The sequence below is a fragment of the Oncorhynchus tshawytscha genome, unplaced genomic scaffold (genome assembly GCF_018296145.1).
Source record: "Oncorhynchus tshawytscha isolate Ot180627B unplaced genomic scaffold, Otsh_v2.0 Un_contig_4763_pilon_pilon, whole genome shotgun sequence".
In the NCBI taxonomy this organism is placed as follows: domain Eukaryota; kingdom Metazoa; phylum Chordata; class Actinopteri; order Salmoniformes; family Salmonidae; genus Oncorhynchus; species Oncorhynchus tshawytscha.
In genome coordinates, this window is record NW_024609531.1 from 40,001 (window position 1) to 63,486 (window position 23,486).

A 23,486-nucleotide genomic window follows, 5' to 3' on the forward strand; every position below is an offset into this window, starting at 1 on the left:
ACAGTTGTCAAAGGTGACAGGACAGACAGACAGACAGACAGACAGACAGACAGACAGACAGACAGACAGACAGACAGACAGACAGACAGACAGACAGACAGACAGACAGACAGACAGACAGACAGACAGACAGACAGACAGACAGACAGACAGACAGACAGACAGACAGACAGACAGACAGACAGACAGACAGACAGACAGACAGACAGACAGACAGACAGACAGACAGACAGACACAGACAGACAGACAGACAGACAGACAGACAGACAGACAGACAGACAGTATAGTGTCTAATCTGATATAGAAACCAGTATGATGTTCTGTGAGAGTTCCCTACCACCTCCTCTCCTATCTCATCGGCATGTTATCCCGGTAGAGACACAACATTACCCCCCCTCCTGTGTTTTACCTTGTCCAATATCTTAACACACGCCTATCTTAATAATACATTCAGCTGAGATTAGCACTCTGTTTTATTCTGTATTTATGTAAAGGAGTTGTTTTACTGATGAATTAGTTCAATGTATAATGGATTGGTACATGGTGGTTTTTTGTTGGTTTTCTTTTGCCAAAGATTCACATGAAATCTTAATTTAATTTAATAATTTAAAGCCCGAGCTCATTGATACTGGGTCTATAATGTGGCGACGTAAACAATCAGTTTTCCCTAACAAATAAATACTTACAGTTCTTCCCTCCATACTGTCCTTAGAGAGTACAATCCAGAGGCCCATAGGGATATAACCTCCTGTAAATATCTCTCTCCAGGACCATCATTCAGTGGTTTATTGTAATGTTAAGACCCACAAACTCTCCAATCAGCAAAGGTGATGTGTTTAACATGAGGGATGTTGTGCCTTGTAAGAAGAAACGATTGGTTTTTGTCCCAAATGGCACCCTGTTCCCTTTATAGTGCATTGTTCTGGACCAGGGCCCTCCCTATTCCCTGTTCTGGACCAGGGCCCTCCCTATTCCCTGTTCTGGACCAGGGCCCTCCCTATTCCCTGTTCTGGACCAGGGCCCTCCCTATTCCCTGTTCTGGACCAGGGCCCTCCCTATTCCCTGTTCTGGACCAGGGCCCTCCCTATTCCCTGTTCTGGACCAGGGCCCTCCCTATTCCCTGTTCTGGACCAGGGCCCACCCTATTCCCTGTTCTGGACCAGGGCCCACCCTATTCCCTGTTCTGGACCAGGGCCCTCCCTATTCCCTGTTCTGGACCAGGGCCCTCCCTATTCCCTGTTCTGGATCAGGGCCCTGGACCAGGGCCCCCTATTCCCTGTTCTGGACCAGGGCCCTCCCTATTCCTGTTCTGGACCAGGGCCCTCCCTATTCCCTGTTCTGGACCAGGGCCCTCCCTATTCCCTGTTCTGGACCAGGGCCCTCCCTATTCCCTGTTCTGGACCAGGGCCCTCCCTATTCCCTGTTCTGGACCAGGGCCCTCCCTATTCCCTTTATAGTGCATTGTTCTGGACCAGGGCCCTCCCTATTCCCTTTATAGTGCATTGTTCTGGACCAGGGCCCTCCCTATTCCCTTTATAGTGCATTGCTCTGGACCAGGGCCCTCCCTATTCCCTTTATAGTGCATTGCTCTGGAAAAGGGCCCACCATAGGCCTGTATAGGACTTTAAGAGAAAAGGGTGCAATTAGGGATTAAACCCTTGACTAGTGTGGTACCAGCTGCTTGCCTCATGACTAGTGTGGTACCAGCTGCTTGCCTCATGACTAGTGTGGTACCAGCTGCTTGCCTCATAACCCTAGTGTGGTACCAGCTGCTTGCCTCATAACCCTTGACTAGTGTGGTACCAACTGCTTGCCTCATAACCCTTGACTAGTGTGGCACCAGCTGCTTGCCTCATAACCCTTGACTAGTGTGGTACCAGCTGCTTGCCTCATAACCCTTTGTGTGGTACCAGCTGCTTGCCTCATAACCCTTGACTAGTGTGGTACCAACTGCTTGCCTCATAACCCTTGACTAGTGTGGTACCAACTGCTTGCCTCATAACCCTTGACTAGTGTGGTACCAACTGCTTGCCTCATAACCCTTGACTAGTGTGGTACCAACTGCTTGCCTCATAACCCTTGACTAGTGTGGTACCAACTGCTTGCCTGGAACACCGAGTGCAGCTGAACATTGTTTTATTTGAGCTGCTTTAGCTGCTTGTCAACGTTGTTGTTTAAGTTATTATGCTCTCTGTCAGTCAAACCGTTTCGATCTCTAACTATCACAACACGACATAGGAAATGTTCTGACGTCCTTTTCTTTTTTTTATGACTATTTTTTTGCTTTGAAACGATGATTTAGTGTTTATCTGCCATGGGACGGGTTGTTGTGTTTAATGAAACATATCTGAGCCAAAATGTTACCTTTGGCTCTTGCCCAGAAACAAAGTGAATCAATTATAAAGTGAATAAATTATAAAGTGTGTTTTTTTCTGAATGAATACCTGTTGGTCACGTGCTTTATTTCTATATCTCTAATTCCCACTCTGAAGGACACTGAGGATGCTGTCGTTCTGCCCCCCTGACCAAGGCAGTTAACCCACTGTTCCTACACTGTCATTGACAATAAGAAGTTGTTCTTTAACTGACTTGCCTAGTTAAATAAAGGATAAAAAAATAAATATCAGGTCTGTCAATACACAGATGTCATTAACAATAAGAATCATGTCAGTGGGTTCGTCTTCCCCCATCACCTCTGAAGTGGGGCACGTCCTGCCTTTCCAAGAAGGGTATCTGGCACATCCAGAGGCTTCTTTTAGTCCCAAATGGCACCCTGTTCCCTATATAGTGCACTACTTTAGGCCAGAGCCCTATGGCACCCTATTCCCTATATAGTGCACTACTTTAGACCAGAGCCCTATGGCAACCTATTCCCTATATAGTGCACTACTTTAGACCAGGACCCATAGGGCTCTGGTTAAAAGTAGTGCACTATATAGGGAATAGGGTGCCATTTGGGGTACATGTCACTGTAGAGAACACAAGCAGTATTTTCATCCTGAATTTCACTCTGTCATATTCAGTCCAGTCCAACAGAACGGTCGGGGGACATGTATTTGACCTAGCAACAGTATGTCCAACAGAACGGTCAGGGGGACATGTATTTGACCTAGCAACAGTATGTCCAACAGAACGGTCAGGGGACATGTATTTGACCTAGCAACAGTATGTCCAACAGAACGGTCAGGGGGACATGTATTTGACCTAGCAACAGTATGTCCAACAGAACGGTCAGGGGGACATGTATTTGACCTAGCAACAGTATGTCCAACAGAACGGTCGGGGGACATGTATTTGACCTAGCAACAGTATGTCCAACAGAACGGTCAGGGGGACATGTATTTGACCTAGCAACAGTATGTCCAACAGAACGGTCAGGGGGACATGTATTTGACCTAGCTACAGTATGTCCCAACCTGATCTAGAGACCACGTTTGCACTGAGTCAGTCACACGTGTCTAGTCCAATTAAAACCGTGTAAACTCAATCGCATGTCTAAACAGTAACCAATCACACGCTTGTATCACTCCACAAGCTACGGGTCGTCACTAGTTAACACAGTCACAAAGTCATAAACCCCGCCCATTTCTACAAATTATCTTCTTAAAATCGGATTTTTAACCTAACTTTACCACTAACTTTAACCAAAATGCTAACTTTATGCCTACCCCTAAATTAAGACCAAAAATATATATATTTTTGTTTTCATACCATTTTTTTGCGATGTATCCGACTTTGTGGCTGTGTTATCTAGTGGAAACCAGCCACTAGCTACATAGCAACTCTGTGGACAGATGTTGGAGATTCACTGGTAAGTTTATAAAGTTAGATTTGTAGCCCGTTAAAAGGTCAAATCATGTTAGTAATTGTGCAGTGTAACTTTTAGGGTTTTGTTAAAGGTTATTTTGAGAGTTTTTATTCCCAATATTTGACACTATAACCAACTTTACCTCTGACAACGATCCTAATTTAGCTTTCAGAATATCTAGCTAGTTAAAGTTAGCTGTTAGCATGCTAGCCAGCCTCATGCTAGGAAGGCATTGGGGCCAGTTTGCTTTGGGACACAACATCTGGGGTCTTGTGTAATGGTTTGACTCCAAACCAATAAGTTACACAGACTCAAGCTAGAGTCAATGTTAGTTAGCTAATGGTCAGTTGAACATGACCCCATCCAATGTTTATGTTTCTACCTAGCTAATGTCAGCCCCCAACTCATTTTATATTCTATCGTCATGAAAACATTTTTTGAGGTGAGAGGTGAAAGCTAAGGTAGTTTATTGCAGAACTAGCAAGTTATTTGACAAGAACCTTTTGGGGCATTATTTAATCGATCGTGTGCCCAGAGAAGCTGGTGTTTAGGAGGATATATTGGCCCAGGTGTTGTTGGTATCGGGCTGGCAAACCATGCCAATACATCCCCCAAACACCGGCTTCGATTTCACATTAAAAACGTTTATTTAATAATTCATTTATTCATGCTCTTCCACAAGATATAGTCCCGAGTCAAATCTAGGGTTGCTACCCAAACCGGCTGGTCGTTTGTTCTGTCGGCTCGTTGCCAGAGATGCGACCCAGTCGTTCAGTCTTTTGGTTCTGTATCTATGGATGCGACCCAGTCGTTCAGTCTTTTGGTTCTGTATCTATGGATGCGACCCAGTCGTTCAGTCTTTTGGTTCTGTATCTATGGACGCGACCCAGTCGTTCAGTCTTTTAGTTCTGTATCTATGGACGCGACCCAGTCGTTCAGTCTTTTGGTTCTGTATCTATGGACGCGACCCAGTCGTTCAGTCTTTTAGTTCTGTATCTATGGACGTGACCCAGTCGTTCAGTCTTTTGGTTCTGTATCTATGGACGCGACCCAGTCGTTCAGTCTTTTGGTTCTGTATCTATGGGACGCGACCCAGTCGTTCAGTCTTTTGGTTCTGTATCTATGGACGCGACCCAGTCGTTCAGTCTTTTGGTTCTGTATCTATGGGCTGTATCTATTGACCCAGTTGTTCAGTCTTTTGGTTCTGTATCTATGGACGCGACCCAGTCGTTCAGTCTTTTGGTTCTGTATCTATGGACGCGACCCAGTCGTTCAGTCTTTTGGTTCTGTATCTATGGACGCGACCCACAGTTCAGACAGCAAAGGTTTATACAAATCTCCGCTGTTGAAAACTAAATGTTAGTCTAAAAGAAATGTGATATAATGTCTAGATGCTTTTTATAGTGGAGATCAGGTTTATAAATTGCCTGGCTGTGGATTGCGCAGTCAGATGGAACAGAGTAAATAGGCATTTTAATGTCTAGATTTAGCCAGCGGTATCTTGTGAAATAGACACCTGTTGGAATGCGGTTTGAACTAATTAGCATTCATGATTAGACCCTCCCATTTGTATAATAGAACATTAATGTGACCTAAGAGAGGGGTGTGTTCAGTTTTGTTTGAACGTTTGCTACGTTGCGGGAACGGTTTGTACCGAACGACACAGTTTCCCAAAACGTTCATGTACTTTCTTGAACAGAGGAGATATGTTTGCCTCGTTTGGTAGGTGTACCTGGGGTGTGGCTTTATTAAGCAACGAGTGATGTATTTTAAAGTGAAGTGGGGCATCTTCAACACACAACCCAACCCTTCCCCGTTTTCCAACTGCTCTTTCACTAGTCCACAAGTTAATAGACTATTTACTGTCGTGCAAAAGGGATATTGAATTATGTTTTGGTTGTCAAAGCAACTAAATATCAACATTTTGAAGGAGAAGTATATTTTGTGGCACTGGCTTTAATTCCAGTTTGTCTATAAATTAATAATAATTGATATGTTGGATTAATGTCTCCATTTCAACCAAGAATCAAAGTTAAAGAATAGGACTAAATCAAATCCAACTTTATTTAAAATGCATTTCAAGTTTGATTAGATTTAGTCCTATTTTTTATTTTATTTTTAAACTTAGATTGTTGGTTGAGATAGAGACGTGAATCCAATAGCCTAGCGGTTAAGAGCGTTGGGTTAGTAACTGAAAGGTTGCTGGTTTGAATCCCCGAGCCGACTAGGTGAACATCTGTCGTGCCCTTGAGCAAGGCACTTATCCCTAATTGCCTCTGTAAGTCTCTCTGGATCTCCTTCAGAATGTTGATTATTTGGTTGCGTTGGCAACCAAAACACAATTCAATATCCCTTTTTGCACGACAGTAAATCGGTCCTGTAAGTCTCTCTGGATAAGAGCGTCTGCTAAATGACACGTTCATATTAATAGGTGAGTGTGATATTACACATTCCGTTGGTTGAATGACAGACGAGCGGTGTGTGAATGTGACTATGACACACACACACACACACCGCCTATGATTTTAGTTAATGCCATTCCAAGATATTCCCCCTGCAGCTATAGATAGGTGTGTTGTGTAAGGCCCCGTCGGCTCTGTGACAGCATGTCTGCTTAGTTACAGGTGGGAGGACTGTTTGCGCTAAACCCCTTTACCTGGACGGGAGAACATATTTAGGAAAAACACACATTGCTCAATTTCACACCTTGGTCTCCAGAACAGGGCATGTTGTATCCAGGTAAAGTGCATCATTTTCTAGTTTTTTTTACATAATAAAAAAAAACTTGCCAACTGATGCCTGAGTTGTGCTACATTTTTTGTGGTTCCCTCCTCTGGCATCTCTAGCCGGCCCTAGCCACCTCCTCCAAATTCCTTTCGTTCAAGAAGACAAATAGACGTAATGTTCTTTTGTTCACCTTTGTGAAGACAGGTACGCTTTGTGCTACTTAGCTTGACAGGTTTTATTTGACAGAACTGAAGAGGCAGTGGATTAGAATAGTTTTTGGGGTTTGCTGATGGAGAAGGCCAGTTTGTAACTCTCAGGTCCATCAGTAGTGTTTCCAAAAAATAACCCATAGTGCTGATTCCCAAATGGAACACTAATCCCTTTGTAGTGCACTACTTTAGACCAGGGCTCTATGGCACACTAATCCCTATGTAGTGCACTACTTTAGACCAGGACTTTATGGCACTCTAATCCCTATGTAGTGCACTACTTTAGACCAGAACCCTATGGCATACTATTCCCTATGTAGTACACTACTTTAGACCAGGCCTTTATGGCACTCTAATCCCTATGTAGTGCACTACTTTAGACCAGGACTTTATGGCACTCTAATCCCTATGTAGTGCACTACTTTAGACCAGGTGGTAGATTGAGTCCAACCTCAATGTCACCAGACCTGTCTGTCTCAACGATCTGAACTAGAAACATCTGTGGGTTGGAGTGTCTGGACCAGAAACATCTGTGGGTTGGAGTGTCTGGACCAGAAACATCTGTGGGTTGGAGTGTCTGGACCAGAAACATCTGTGGGTTGGAGTGTCTGGACCAGAAACATCTGTGGGTTGGAGAGCAGTGTCTGGACCAGAAACATCTGTGGGTTGGAGAGCAGCGTCTGGACCAGAAACATCTGTGGGTTGGAGAGCAGCGTCTGGACCAGAAACATCTGTGGGTTGGAGAGCAGCGTCTGGACCAGAAACATCTGTGGGTTGGAGCGTCTGGACTAGAAACATCTGTGGGTTGGAGCGTCTGAACCAGAAACATCTGTGGGTTGGAGTGTCTGAACTAGAAACATCTGTGGGCTGGAGTGTCTGGACCAGAAACATCTGTGGGTTGGAGTGTCTGGACCAGAAACATCTTGTCTGGCGTTGACCTTCTTCTGGCAGGTAAGGGTCTGGGTCCTGAAACCTCCACTTCAACCCAACCTGGCAACCCAATCTGAGTCTGTCTCTGCCTTTCAGATGTCCTCTGTCAGGCCTTCAAGAGGAAGCTGGGGTCTAGGAGGATATAGGGAGAGGATCCAGCTGTGTGTGGCAGACTATATGTGGTGGTTAGCAGCGTACTCTGGTGAGGGACACCGTCCATCTATACTCTATATGGTGGTTAGCAGCATACTCTGGTGAGGGACACTGTCCTTCTATACTGTATATGGTGGTTAGCAGCGTACTCTGGTGAGGGACACTGTCCTTCTATACTCTATATGGTGGTTAGCAGCATACTCTGGTGAGGGACACCGTCCATCTATACTCTATATGGTGGTTAGCAGCATACTCTGGTGAGGGACACTGTCCTTCTATACTGTATATGGTGGTTAGCAGCGTACTCTGGTGAGGGACACTGTCCTTTTTATACTGTACAGTATATGGTGGTTAGCAGCATACTCTGGTGAGGGACACTGTCCTTTTATACAGTATATGGTGGTTAGCAGCGTACTCTGGTGAGGGACAACGTCCTTTTATACAGTATATGGTGGTTAGCAGCATACTCTGGTGAGGGACACCGTCCTTTTATACAGTATATGGTGGTTAGCAGCATACTCTGGTGAGGGACACCATCCTTTTATACTGTATATGGTGGTTAGCAGCATACTCTGGTGAGGGACACTGTCCTTCTATACTATACATGGTGGTTAGCAGCGTACTCTGGTGAGGGACACTGTCCTTCTATACTATACTTGGTGGTTAGCAGCATACTCTGGTGAGGGACACCGTCCTTCTATTCTATATATGGTGGTTGGCAGCATACTCTGGTGAGGGACACTGTCCTTCTATACTGTATATGGTGTTTAGCAGCATACTCTGGTGAGGGACACTGTCCTTCTATACTGTATATGGTGGTTAGCAGCATACTCTGGTGAGGGACACTGTCCTTCTATACTGTATATGGTGGTTAGCAGCGTACTCTGGTGAGGGACACCGTCCATCTATACTCTATATGGTGGTTAGCAGCATACTCTGGTGAGGGACACTGTCCTTCTATACTGTATATGGTGGTTAGCAGCGTACTCTGGTGAGGGACACTGTCCTTTTATACTGTACAGTATATGGTGGTTAGCAGCATACTCTGGTGAGGGACACTGTCCTTTTATACAGTATATGGTGGTTAGCAGCATACTCTGGTGAGGGACACCATCCTTTTATACTGTATATGGTGGTTAGCAGCATACTCTGGTGAGGGACACTGTCCTTCTATACTATACATGGTGGTTAGCAGCGTACTCTGGTGAGGGACACTGTCCTATACTATACTTGGTGGTTAGCAGCATACTCTGGTGAAGGACACCGTCCTTCTATTCTATATATGGTGGTTGGCAGCGTACTCTGGTGAGGGACACTGTTCTTCTATACTCTATATGGTGGTTAGCAGCATACTCTGGTGAGGGACACTGTCCTTCTATACTGTATATGGTGGTTAGCAGCATACTCTGGTGAGGGACACTGTCCTTCTATACTGTATATGGTGGTTAGCAGCATACTCTGGTGAGGGACACTGTCCTTTTATACAGTATATGGTGGTTAGCAGCGTACTCTTGTGAGGGACACCGTCCTTTTATACAGTATATGGTGGTTAGCAGCATACTCTGGTGAGGACACCGTCCTTTTATACAGTATATGGTGGTTAGCAGCATACTCTGGTGAGGGACACCATCCTTTTATACTGTATATGGTGGTTAGCAGCATACTCTGGTGAGGGACACTGTCCTTCTATACTATACATGGTGGTTAGCAGCGTACTCTGGTGAGGGACACTGTCCTTCTATACTATACATGGTGGTTAGCAGCGTACTCTGGTGAGGGACACTGTCCTTCTATTCAGTATATGGTGGTTAGCAGCATACTCTGGTGAGGGACACTGTCCTTCTATACTGTATATGGTGGTTAGCAGCATACTCTGGTGAGGGACACTGTCCTTCTATACTGTACAGTATATGGTGGTTAGCAGCGTACTCTGGTGAGGGACACTGTCCTTCTATACTATACTTGGTGGTTAGCAGCATATATGGTGTCCTTCTATTCTATATATGGTGGTTAGCAGCATACTCTGGTGATGGTGGACACTGTCCTTCTATACTGTACAGTATATGGTGGTTAGCAGCATACTCTGGTGAGGGACACTGTCCTTCTATACTGTACAGTATATGGTGGTTAGCAGCATACTCTGGTGAGGGACACTGTCCTTCTATACAGTATATGGTGGTTAGCAGCATACTCTGGTGAGGGACACTGTCCTTCTATACAGTATATGGTGGTTAGCAGCATACTCTGGTGAGGGACACTGTCCTTCTATACTGTATATGGTGGTTAGCAGCATACTCTGGTGAGGGACACTGTCCTTCTATACTGTACAGTATATGGTGTTAGCAGCATACTCTGGTGAGGGACACTGCTATATATGGTGGTTAGCAGCGTACTCTGGTGAGGGACACTGTCCTTCTATACTGTACAGTATATGGTGGTTAGCAGCATACTCTGGTGAGGGACACTGTCCTTCTATACTGTATATGGTGGTTGGCATACTCTGGTGAGGGACACTTCCTTCTATACTGTACAGTATATGGTGGTTAGCAGCATACTCTGGTGAGGGACACTGTCCTTCTATACTGTTCAGTATATGGTGGTTAGCAGCATACTCTGGTGAGGGACACTGTCCTTCTATACTGTATATGGTGGTTAGCAGCATACTCTGGTGAGGGACACTGTCCTTCTATACTGTACAGTATATGGTGGTTAGCAGCATACTCTGGTGAGGGACACTGTCCTTCTATACTGTACAGTATATGGTGGTTAGCAGCATACTCTGGTGTCCTTCTATACTGTACAGTATATGGTGGTTAGCAGCATACTCTGGTGAGGGACACTGTCCTTCTATACTGTACAGTATATGGTGGTTAGCAGCATACTCTGGTGAGGGACACTGTCCTTCTGTATATGGTGGTTACTCTGGTGAGGGACACTGTATATGGTGGTTAGCAGCATACTCTGGTGAGGGACACTGTCCTTCTATACTTATATGGTGGTTAGCAGTATACTGGTATATGGTGGTTAGCAGCATACTCTGGTGAGGGACACTGTCCTTCTATACTATACAGTATATGGTGGTTAGCAGCGTACTCTGTGAGGGACACTGTCCTTTATACTGTACAGTATATGGTGGTTAGCAGCATACTCTGGTGAGGGACACTGTCCTTTTATACAGTATATGGTGGTTAGCAGCATACTCTGGTATCCTTTTATACTGTATATGGTGGTTAGCAGCATACTCTGGTGAGGGACACTGTCCTTCTATACTGTACAGTATATGGTGTTAGCAGCATACTCTGGTGAGGGACAGCATGGTGGTTAGCAGCATACTCTGGTGAGGGACACTGTCCTTCTATACTGTACAGTATATGGTGGTTAGCAGCATACTCTGGTGAGGGACACTGTCCTTCTATACTACAGTATATGGTGGTTAGCAGCATACTCTGGTGAGGGACACTGTCCTTCTATACTGTATATGGTGGTTAGCAGCATACTCTGGTGAGGGACACCGTCCATCTATACTGTACAGTATATGGTGGTTAGCAGCGTACTCTGGTGAGGAAACTGTCCTTCTATACTATACTTGGTGGTTAGCAGCATACTCTGGTGAGGGACACCGTCCTTCTATTCTAGTATATGGTGGTTGGCAGCACTCTGGTGAGGGACACTGTCCTTCTATACTCTATATGGTGGTTAGGACTCTGGTGAGGGACACTGTCCTTCTATACTGTACAGTATATGGTGTTTAGCAGCGCACTCTGGTGAGGGACACTGTCCTTCTATACTGTACAGTATATGGTGGTTAGCAGCATACTCTGGTGAGGGACACTGTCCTTCTATACTGTACAGTATATGGTGGTTAGCAGCATACTCTGGTGAGGGACACTGTCCTTCTATACTGTACAGTATATGGTGTTTATACTGGTGAGGGACACTGTCCTTCTATACTGTATATGGTGGTTAGCAGCATACTCTGGTGAGGGACACTGTCCTTCTATACTGTACAGTATATGGTGGTTAGCAGCATACTCTGGTGAGGGACACTGTCCTTCTATACTATATATGGTGGTTCAGCGCACTCTGGTGAGGGACACCTTCCTTCTATACTGTACAGTATATGGTGGTTAGCAGCATACTCTGGTGAGGACACTGTCCTTCTATACTGTATGTGGTGTTAGCAGCATATGGTCCTTCTATTCTATATATGGTGGTTAGCAGCATACTCTGGTGAGGGACACTGTCCTTCTATACTGTATATGGTGGTTAGCAGCACACTCTGGTGAGGGACACCGTCCTTCTATACTGTACAGTATATGGTGGTTAGCAGCGTACTCTGGTGAGGGACACTGTCCTTCTATACTGTACAGTATATGGTGGTTAGCAGCATACTCTGGTGAGGGACACCGTCCTTCTATACTGTACAGTATATGGTGGTTAGCAGCATACTCTGGTGAGGGACACTGTCCTTCTATACTATATATGGTGTTTAGCAGCATACTCTGGTGAGGGACACTGTCGTTCTATACTGTACAGTATATGGTGTTTAGCAGCATACTCTGGTGAGGGACACTGTCCTTCTATACTATATATGGTGGGCAGCGCACTCTGGTGAGGGACACTGTCCTTCTATACTGTATATGGTGGTTAGCAGCATACTCTGGTGAGGGACACTGTCCTTCTATACTATATATGGTGGTTAGCAGCATACTCTGGTGAGGGACACTGTCCTTCTATACTATATATGGTGGTTAGCAGCATACTCTGGTGAGGACACTGTCCTTCTATACTGTATATGGTGGTTAGCAGCATACTCTGGTGAGGGACACTGTCCTTCTATACTATATATGGTGGTTAGCAGCATACTCTGGTGAGGGACACTGTCCTTCTATACTGTATATGGTGGTTAGCAGCATACTCTGGTGAGGGACACTGTCCTTCTATATACAGTATATGGTGGTTAGCAGCATACTCTGGTGAGGGACACTGTCCTTCTATACTGTATATGGTGGTTAGCAGCATACTCTGGTGAGGGACACTGTCCTTCTATACTGTACAGTATATGGTGGTAGCAGCATACTCTGGTGAGGGACACTGTCCTTCTATACTATATATGGTGGTTAGCAGGCACTCTGGTCCTTCCTTCTATACTGTACAGTATATGGTGGTTAGCAGCATACTCTGGTGAGGGACACTGTCCTTCTATACTGTATATGGTGGTTAGCAGCATACTCTGGTGAGGGACACCGTCCTTCTATTCTATATATGGTGGTTAGCAGCATACTCTGGTGAGGGACACTGTCCTTCTATACTGTATATGGTGGTTAGCAGCACACTCTGGTGAGGGACACTGTCCTTCTATACTGTACAGTATATGGTGGTTAGCAGCGTACTCTGGTGAGGGACACTGTCCTTCTATACTGTACAGTATATGGTGGTTAGCAGCATACTCTGGTGAGGGACACTGTCCTTCTATACTGTACAGTATATGGTGGTTAGCAGCATACTCTGGTGAGGGACACTGTCCTTCTATACAATATATGGTGGTTTAGCAGCATACTCTGGTGAGGGACACTGTCCTTCTATACATGTACAGTATATGGTGGCAGCATACTCTGGTGAGGGACACTGTCCTTCTATACTATATATGGTGGTTAGCAGCGCACTCTGGTGAGGGACACTGTCCTTCTATACTGTATATGGTGGTTAGCAGCATACTCTGGTGAGGGACACTGTCCTTCTATACTATATATGGTGGTTAGCAGCATACTCTGGTGAGGGACACTGTCCTTCTATACTTTATATGGTGGTTAGCAGCATACTCTGGTGAGGGACACTGTCCTTCTATACTGTATATGGTGGTTAGCAGCATACTCTGGTGAGGGACACTGTCCTTCTATACTATATATGGTGGTTAGCAGCATACTCTGGTGAGGGACACTGTCCTTCTATACTGTATATGGTGGTTAGCAGCATACTCTGGTGAGGGACACTGTCCTTCTATACTGTACAGTATATGGTGTTTAGCAGCATACTCTGGTGAGGGACACTGTCCTTCTATACTGTATATGGTGGTTAGCAGCATACTCTGGTGAGGGACACTGTCCTTCTATACTGTACAGTATATGGTGGTTAGCAGCATACTCTGGTGAGGGACACTGTCCTTCTATACTGTATATGGTGGTTAGCAGCGCACTCTGGTGAGGGACACTGTCCTTCTATACTGTACAGTATATGGTGGTTAGCAGCATACTCTGGTGAGGGACACTGTCCTTCTATACTGTATGTGGTGGTTAGCAGCATACTCTGGTGAGGGACACCGTCCTTCTATTCTATATATGGTGGTTAGCAGCATACTCTGGTGAGGGACACTGTCCTTCTATACTGTATATGGTGGTTAGCAGCACACTCTGGTGAGGGACACTGTCCTTCTATACTGTACAGTATATGGTGGTTAGCAGCGTACTCTGGTGAGGGACACTGTCCTTCTATACTGTACAGTATATGGTGGTTAGCAGCATACTCTGGTGAGGGACACTGTCCTTCTATACTGTACAGTATATGGTGGTTAGCAGCATACTCTGGTGAGGGACACTGTCCTTCTATACAATATATGGTGTTTAGCAGCATACTCTGGTGAGGGACACTGTCCTTCTATACTGTACAGTATATGGTGTTTAGCAGCATACTCTGGTGAGGGACACTGTCCTTCTATACTATATATGGTGGTTACTCTGGTGAGGGACACTGTCCTTCTATACTGGTGGTTAGCAGCATACTCTGGTGAGGGACACTGTCCTTCTATACTATATATGGTGGTTAGCAGCATACTCTGGTGAGGGACACTGTCCTTCTATACTTTATATGGTGGTTAGCAGCATACTCTGGTGAGGGACACTGGTATATGGTGGTTAGCAGCATACTCTGGTGAGGGACACTGTCCTTCTATACTCTATATGGTGGTTAGCAGCATACTCTGGTGAGGGACACTGTCCTTCTATACTATATATGGTGGTTAGCAGCGCACTCTGGTGAGGGACACCGTCCTTCTATACTGTACAGTATATGGTGTTTAGCAGCATACTCTGGTGAGGGACACTGTCCTTCTATACTGTATATGGTGGTTAGCAGCATACTCTGGTGAGGGACACTGTCCTTCTATACTGTACAGTATATGGTGTTTAGCAGCATACTCTGGTGAGGGACACTGTCCTTCTATACTATATATGGTGGTTAGCAGCGCACTCTGGTGAGGGACACCTTCCTTCTATACTGTACAGTATATGGTGGTTAGCAGCATACTCTGGTGAGGAACACTGTCCTTCTATACTGTATGTGGTGGTTAGCAGCATACTCTGGTCCGTCCTTCTATACTATATATGGTGGTTAGCAGCATACTCTGGTGAGGGACACTGTCCTTCTATACTGTATATGGTGGTTAGCAGCACACTCTGGTGAGGGACACCGTCCTTCTATACTGTACAGTATATGGTGGTTAGCAGCGTACTCTGGTGAGGGACACTGTCCTTCTATACTGTACAGTATATGGTGGTTAGCAGCATACTCTGGTGAGGGACAGCGTCCTTCTATATACTATATGGTGGTTAGCAGCATACTCTGGTGAGGGACACTGTCCTTCTATACAATATATGGTGTTTAGCAGCATACTCTGGTGAGGGACACTGTCCTTCTATACATGTACAGTATATGGTGGTTAGCAGCATACTCTGGTGAGGGACACTGTCCTTCTATACTATATATGGTGGTTAGCAGCGCACTCTGGTGAGGGACACTGTCCTTCTATACTGTATATGGTGGTTAGCAGCATACTCTGGTGAGGGACACTGTCCTTCTATACTATATATGGTGGTTAGCATACTCTGGTGAGGGACACTGTCCTTCTATACTTTATATGGTGGTTAGCAGCATACTCTGGTGAGGGACACTGTCCTTCTATACTGTATATGGTGGTTAGCAGCGCACTCTGGTGAGGGACACTGTCCTTCTATACTATATATGGTGGTTAGCAGCATACTCTGGTGAGGGACACTGTCCTTCTATACTGTATATGGTGGTTAGCAGCATACTCTGGTGAGGGACACTGTCCTTCTATACTCTATATGGTGGTTAGCAGCATACTCCGGTGAGGGACACTGTCCTTCTATACTATATATGGTGGTTAGCAGCATACTCTGGTGAGGGACACTGTCCTTCTATACTGTATATGGTGGTTAGCAGCATACTCTGGTGAGGGACACTGTCCTTCTATACTATATATGGTGGTTAGCAGCGCACTCTGGTGAGGGACACTGTCCTTCTATACTTTATATGGTGGTTAGCAGCATACTCTGGTGAGGGACACTGTCCTTCTATACTATATATGGTGGTTAGCAGCATACTCTGGTGAGGGACACTGTCCTTCTATACTATATATGGTGGTTAGCAGCATACTCTGGTGAGGGACACTGTCCTTCTATACTATATATGGTGGTTAGCAGCATACTCTGGTGAGGGACACTGTCCTTCTATACTATATATGGTGGTTAGCAGCATACTCTGGTGAGGGACACTGTCCTTCTATACTATATATGGTGGTTAGCAGCATACTCTGGTGAGGACACTGTCCTTCTATACTGTATATGGTGGTTAGCAGCATACTCTGGTGAGGGACACTGTCCTTCTATACTTTATATGGTGGTTAGCAGCATACTCTGGTGAGGGACACTGTCCTTCTATACTGTATATGGTGGTTAGCAGCATACTCTGGTGAGGGACACTGTCCTTCTATACTATATATGGTGGTTAGCAGCATACTCTGGTGAGGGACACTGTCCTTCTATACTGTATATGGTGGTTAGCAGCATACTCTGGTGAGGGACACTGTCCTTCTATACTTTATATGGTGGTTAGCAGCATACTCTGGTGAGGGACACTGTCCTTCTATACTGTATATGGTGGTTAGCAGCATACTCTGGTGAGGGACACTGTCCTTCTATACTGTATATGGTGGTTAGCAGCATACTCTGGTGAGGGACACTGTCCTTCTATACTTTATATGGTGGTTAGCAGCATACTCTGGTGAGGGACACTGTCCTTCTATACTGTATATGGTGGTTAGCAGCATACTCTGGTGAGGGACACTGTCCTTCTATACTCTATATGGTGGTTAGCAGCATACTCTGGTGAGGACACTGTCCTTCTATACTATATATGGTGGTTAGCAGCATACTCTGGTGAGGGACACTGTCCTTCTATACTGTACAGTATATGGTGGTTAGCAGCATACTCTGGTGAGGGACACTGTCCTTCTATACTGTATATGGTGGTTAGCAGCATACTCTGGTGAGGGACACCTTCCTTCTATACTGTACAGTATATGGTGGTTAGCAGCATACTCTGGTGAGGGACACTGTCCTTCTATACTGTATGTGGTGGTTAGCAGCATACTCTGGTGAGGGACACTGTCCTTCTATTCTATATATGGTGGTTAGCAGCATACTCTGGTGAGGGACACTGTCCTTCTATACTGTATATGGTGGTTAGCAGCACAGTCCTTCTATACTGTACAGTATATGGTGGTTAGCAGCATACTCTGGTGAGGGACACTGTCCTTCTATACTGTACAGTATATGGTGGTTAGCAGCATACTCTGGTGAGGGACACTGTCCTTCTATACTGTACAGTATATGGTGGTTAGCAGCATACTCTGGTGAGGGACACTGTCCTTCTATACTATATATGGTGGTTAGCAGCATACTCTGGTGAGGGACACTGTCCTTCTATACTATATATGGTGGTTAGCAGCATACTCTGGTGAGGGACACTGTCCTTCTATACATGTACAGTATATGGTGGTTAGCAGCATACTCTGGTGAGGGACACTGTCCTTCTATACTATATATGGTGGTTAGCAGCATACTCTGGTGAGGGACACTGTCCTTCTATACTGTATATGGTGGTTAGCAGCATACTCTGGTGAGGGACACTGTCCTTCTATACTATATATGGTGGTTAGCAGCATACTCTGGTGAGGGACACTGTCCTTCTATACTTTATATGGTGGTTAGCAGCATACTCTGGTGAGGGACACTGTCCTTCTATACTGTATATGGTGGTTAGCAGCATACTCTGGTGAGGGACACTGTCCTTCTATACTTTATATGGTGTTAGCAGCATACTCTGGTGAGGGACACTGTCCTTCTATACTATATATGGTGGTTAGCAGCGCACTCTGGTGAGGGACACTGTCCTTCTATACTATATATGGTGGTTAGCAGCATACTCTGGTGAGGGACACTGTCCTTCTATACTGTATATGGTGGTTAGCAGCATACTCTGGTGAGGGACACTGTCCTTCTATACTGTATATGGTGGTTAGCAGCATACTCTGGTGAGGGACACTGTCCTTCTATACTATATATGGTGGTTAGCAGCATACTCTGGTGAGGGACACTGTCCTTCTATACTGTATATGGTGGTTAGCAGCATACTCTGGTGAGGGACACTGTCCTTCTATACTATATATGGTGGTTAGCAGCATACTCTGGTGAGGGACACTGTCCTTCTATACTTTATATGGTGGTTAGCAGCATACTCTGGTGAGGGACACTGTCCTTCTATACTATATATGGTGGTTAGCAGCATACTCTGGTGAGGGACACTGTCCTTCTATACTATATATGGTGGTTAGCAGCATACTCTGGTGAGGACACTGTCCTTCTATACTATATATGGTGGTTAGCAGCATACTCTGGTGAGGGACACTGTCCTTCTATACTGTATATGGTGGTTAGCAGCATACTCTGGTGAGGGACACTGTCCTTCTATACTATATATGGTGGTTAGCAGCATACTCTGGTGAGGGACACTGTCCTTCTATACTGTATATGGTGGTTAGCAGCATACTCTGGTGAGGGACACTGTCCATCTATACTTTATATGGTGGTTAGCAGCATACTCTGGTGAGGGACACTGTCCTTCTATACTGTATATGGTGGTTAGCAGCATACTCTGGTGAGGGACACTGTCCTTCTATACTGTATATGGTGGTTAGCAGCATACTCTGGTGAGGGACACTGTCCTTCTATACTGTATATGGTGGTTAGCAGCATACTCTGGTGAGGGACACTGTCCTTCTATACTTTATATGGTGGTTAGCAGCATACTCTGGTGAGGGACACTGTCCTTCTATACTGTATATGGTGGGGCATACTCTGGTGAGGGACACTGTCCTTCTATATATATGGTGGTTAGCAGCATACTCTGGTGAGGGACACTGTCCTTCTATACTTTATATGGTGGTTAGCAGATACTCTGGTGAGGGACACTGTCCTTCTATACTGTATATGGTGGTTAGCAGCATACTCTGGTGAGGGACACTGTCCTTCTATATATATGGTGGTTAGCAGCATACTCCGGTGAGGGACACTGTCCTTCTATACTATATATGGTGGTTAGCAGCATACTCTGGTGAGGGACACTGTCCTTCTATACTGTATATGGTGGTTAGCAGCATACTCTGGTGAGGGACACTGTCCTTCTATACTGTATATGGTGGTTAGCAGCATACTCCGGTGAGGGACACTGTCCTTCTATACTATATATGGTGGTTAGCAGCATACTCTGGTGAGGGACACTGTCCTTCTATACTATATATGGTGGTTAGCAGAGAGGACTCAGGGTGAATCTGTGTTACAGACTGACTGCTGTTGAAGGTGCCACAGGAGGAGAACAGAGAGAGAGAGGGGGGGGCATCCCAAATGGCACTCTCTTCCCTATTTAGTGTACACTACTTTTGATCAGGGCCCGTAGGGTGCACTATATAAAGGGGATAGGGTGCACTATATAAAGGGAATAGGGTGCACTATATAAAGGGAATAGGGTGCACTATATAAAGGGAATAGGGTGCACTATATAAAGGGAATAGGGTGCACTATATAAAGGGAATAGGGTGCACTATATAAAGGGAATAGGGTGCACTATATAAAGGGAATAGGGTGCACTATATAAAGGGAATAGGGTGCACTATATAAAGGGAATAGGGTGCACTATATAAAGGGGAATAGGGTGCACTATATAAAGGGAATAGGGTGCACTATATAAAGGGAATAGGGTGCACTATATAAAGGGGATAGGGTGCACTATATAAAGGGAATAGGGTGCACTATATAAAGGGAATAGGGTGCACTATATAAAGGGAATAGGGTGCACTATATAAAGGGAATAGGGTGCACTATATAAAGGGAATAGGGTGCACTATATAAAGGGGATAGGGTGCACTATATAAAGGGATAGGGTGCACTATATAAAGGGGATAGGGTGCACTATATAAAGGGAATAGGGTGCACTATATAAAGGGAATAGGGTGCACTATATAAAGGGAATAGGGTGCACTATATAAAGGGAATAGGGTGCACTATATAAAGGGAATAGGGTGCACTATATAAAGGGGATAGGGTGCACTATATAAAGGGAGTAGGGTGCGGTTTGGGACATGACCCAGAGAGGAAGAATCACTGAGAGGCTTCGTGTCTGGACGGAGGTATATTAACCTGACAGAACTGTGTCGAACAGCAGAGAAGGAAAGGACACGGCTGTGTTTTCTAGGTTCATAGAAATGCCACCCCGTCTTCTCGACTGATGATTAACATCAGTGGTAAATTCAATAATTTCCTTCAGTTTGATCTAATAAATACAGTGTTGGTTTTTATGGTCCCTTGAGGCCGTTATGGAGGAAATTCAAAGCCGCAGTGTACAGGCAGACACATGTTATCAGGTAAACCGTTTTGGGCCGACATGACATTTGGATTCTGCCGTTTTTGCAAAACTCTAGTGGGATAATGTGCTTAGTGGAACGTTGATTAAGCTTGATCTAGTTTCTAAGTGATTTATTCTCAGTATTTTCTGCTATAAATGTAGCTAGTCCATGAGCTAGTCCTCAGTCGTTGTATGACCGACGTCGTCCCAGGATATTAACACAGCCTTTATAAGCCTGGGATATCAACCATTCAAAAGTTGGCCTTAGTGGGCGTGGTCATATAACTCAATGGGAGTGACTTTACTGAGTAAATTATTTCTCATAATTAAATGTTTAGCGAATCACACGACTGTGAGGCGTGGCTCCCAAATGGAGGCGGGGCCCGGGTAGGAACTTGAGGTGCACAAGACATGCAGGGGGAAGGTATTGTGGGAGATGATTGGTTGGTAGATTAAGCTGATTCCCAATGGAGGCGGGACCCGGGTAGGAACTTGAGGTGCACAAAACATGCAGGGGGAAGGTATTGAGGGAGATGATTGGTTGGTAGATTAAGCTGATTCCCAATGGAGGCGGGACCCGGGTAGGAACTTGAGGTGCACAAGACATGCAGGGGGAATGTATTGTGGGAGATGATTGGTTGGTAGATTAAGCTGATTCAGCCAATGCGCCGGGAGTTTCTCCAAATCTTTCGCTGACAAAGACCAAGTTGTATTATTTTTGTCTTTCTTTCTTTTCTCCCTAATTTTGTGATCCAATTGGTAGTTACAGACTTGTCCCATCGTTACAACTCTACTGTATCTGTCTGATTCCAGACTGCCTTCTTCTTCATAATGTAGGTAGCCTAGTGGTTAGAGAGTTGGACTAGTAACCGGAAGGTTGCTAGTTCAAACCCCTGACCTGACAAAGTACAAATCTGTCAAATTTATTGGAAAATGTCTGAAAAGTTTGCAACCCTACCCCCCTTGTGTACTAAGCCAGTACTACTGTATATCCCAGTATGAGAGAAGGACAGTATGATGATATAAACATCTGGATACCACTTTAAACCCTAGTCGTTCATATGGTCTGTGTTTAGTCAGTCTGTACAGGGCTACTCGTTGTCAGACTGCCACACTCTAACCACTAGGCTACCCTGCCGCCCCGGTCTGTGGTCTGTGTTTAGTCAGTCTGTACAGGGCTACTCGTTGTCAGACTGCCACACTCTAACCACTAGGCTACCCTGCCGCCCCGGTCTGTGGTCTGTGTTTAGTCAGTCTGTACAGGGCTACTCGTTGTCAGACTGCCACACTCTAACCACTAGGCTACCCTGCCGCCCCGGTCTGTGGTCTGTGTCTAGTCAGTCTGTACAGGGCTACTCGTTGTCAGACTGCCACACTCTAACCACTAGGCTACCCTGCCGCCCGGTCTGTGGTCTGTGTCTAGTCAGTCTGTACAGGGCTACTCGTTGTCAGACTGCCACACTCTAACCACTAGGCTACCCTGCCGCCCGGTCTGTGGTCTGTGTTTAGTCAGTCTGTACAGGGCTACTCGTTGTCAGACTGCCACACTCTAACCACTAGGCTACCCTGCCGCCCGGTCTGTGGTCTGTGTTTAGTCAGTCTGTACAGGGCTACTCGTTGTCAGACTGCCACACTCTAACCACTAGGCTACCCTGCCGCCCCGGTCTGTGTCTAGTCAGTCTGTACAGGGCTACTCGTTGTCAGACTGCCACACTCTAACCACTAGGCTACCCTGCCGCCCCGGTCTGTGGTCTGTGTTTAGTCAGTCTGTACAGGGCTACTCGTTGTCAGACTGCCACACTCTAACCACTAGGCTACCCTGCCGCCCGGTCTGTGGTCTGTGTTTAGTCAGTCTGTACAGGGCTACTCGTTGTCAGACTGCCACACTCTAACCACTAGGCTACCCTGCCGCCCCGGTCTGTGGTCTGTCAGTCAGTCTGTACAGGGCTACTCGTTGTCAGACTGCCACACTCTAACCACTAGGCTACCCTGCCGCCCCGGTCTGTGGTCTGTGTTTAGTCAGTCTGTACAGGGCTACTCGTTGGCAGACTGCCACACTCTAACCACTAGGCTACCCTGCCGCCCGGTCTGTGGTCTGTGTTTAGTCAGTCTGTACAGGGCTACTCGTTGTCAGACTGCCACACTCTAACCACTAGGCTACCCTGCCGCCCCGGTCTGTGGTCTGTGTTTAGTCAGTCTGTACAGGGCTGCCACACTCTAACCACTAGGCTACCCTGCCGCCCCGGTCTGTGGTCTGTGTTTAGTCAGTCTGTACAGGGCTACTCGTTGGCAGACTGCCACACTCTAACCACTAGGCTACCCTGCCGCCCCGGTCTGTGGTCTGTGTCTAGTCAGTCTGTACAGGGCTACTCGTTGTCAGACTGCCACACTCTAACCACTAGGCTACCCTGCCGCCCCGGTCTGTGGTCTGTGTCTAGTCAGTCTGTACAGGGCTACTCGTTGGCAGACTGCCACAGACCACTAGGCTACCCTGCCGCCCCGGTCTGTGTCAGTCTGTACAGGGCTACGCGTTGGCAGACTGCCACCTCTAACCACTAGGCTACCCTGCCGCCCCGGTCTGTGGCAGTCTGTACAGGGTCTCGTTGTCAGACTGCCACACTCTAACCACTAGGCTACCCTGCCGCCCCGGTCTGTGTCTAGTCAGTCTGTACAGGGCTTACTCGTTGTCAGACTGCCACACTCTAACCACTAGGCTACCCTGCCGCCCGGTCTGTGTCTAGTCAGTCTGTACAGGGCTACTGTTGTCAGACTGCCACACTCTAACCACTAGGCTACCCTGCCGCCCGGTCTGTGGTCTGTGTCTAGTCAGTCTGTACAGGGCTACTCGTTGGCAGACTGCCACACTCTAACCACTAGGCTACCCTGCCGCCCCGGTCTGTGG

General features: G+C 46.0%; 1 long non-coding RNA gene across 1 annotated transcript in view; it reads left to right on the forward strand.

Annotated features, from left to right (window-relative positions):
- Positions 1–3,730: 3,730 nt before the first annotated feature.
- Positions 3,731–23,486, forward strand: part of LOC121845037 — a 96,252-nt gene continuing 76,496 nt past the window's right edge. The window contains exon 1 of the long non-coding RNA XR_006082296.1: positions 3,731–3,812. This is a non-coding gene — a long non-coding RNA (uncharacterized LOC121845037). The remainder of the gene's footprint in view (positions 3,813–23,486) is intronic.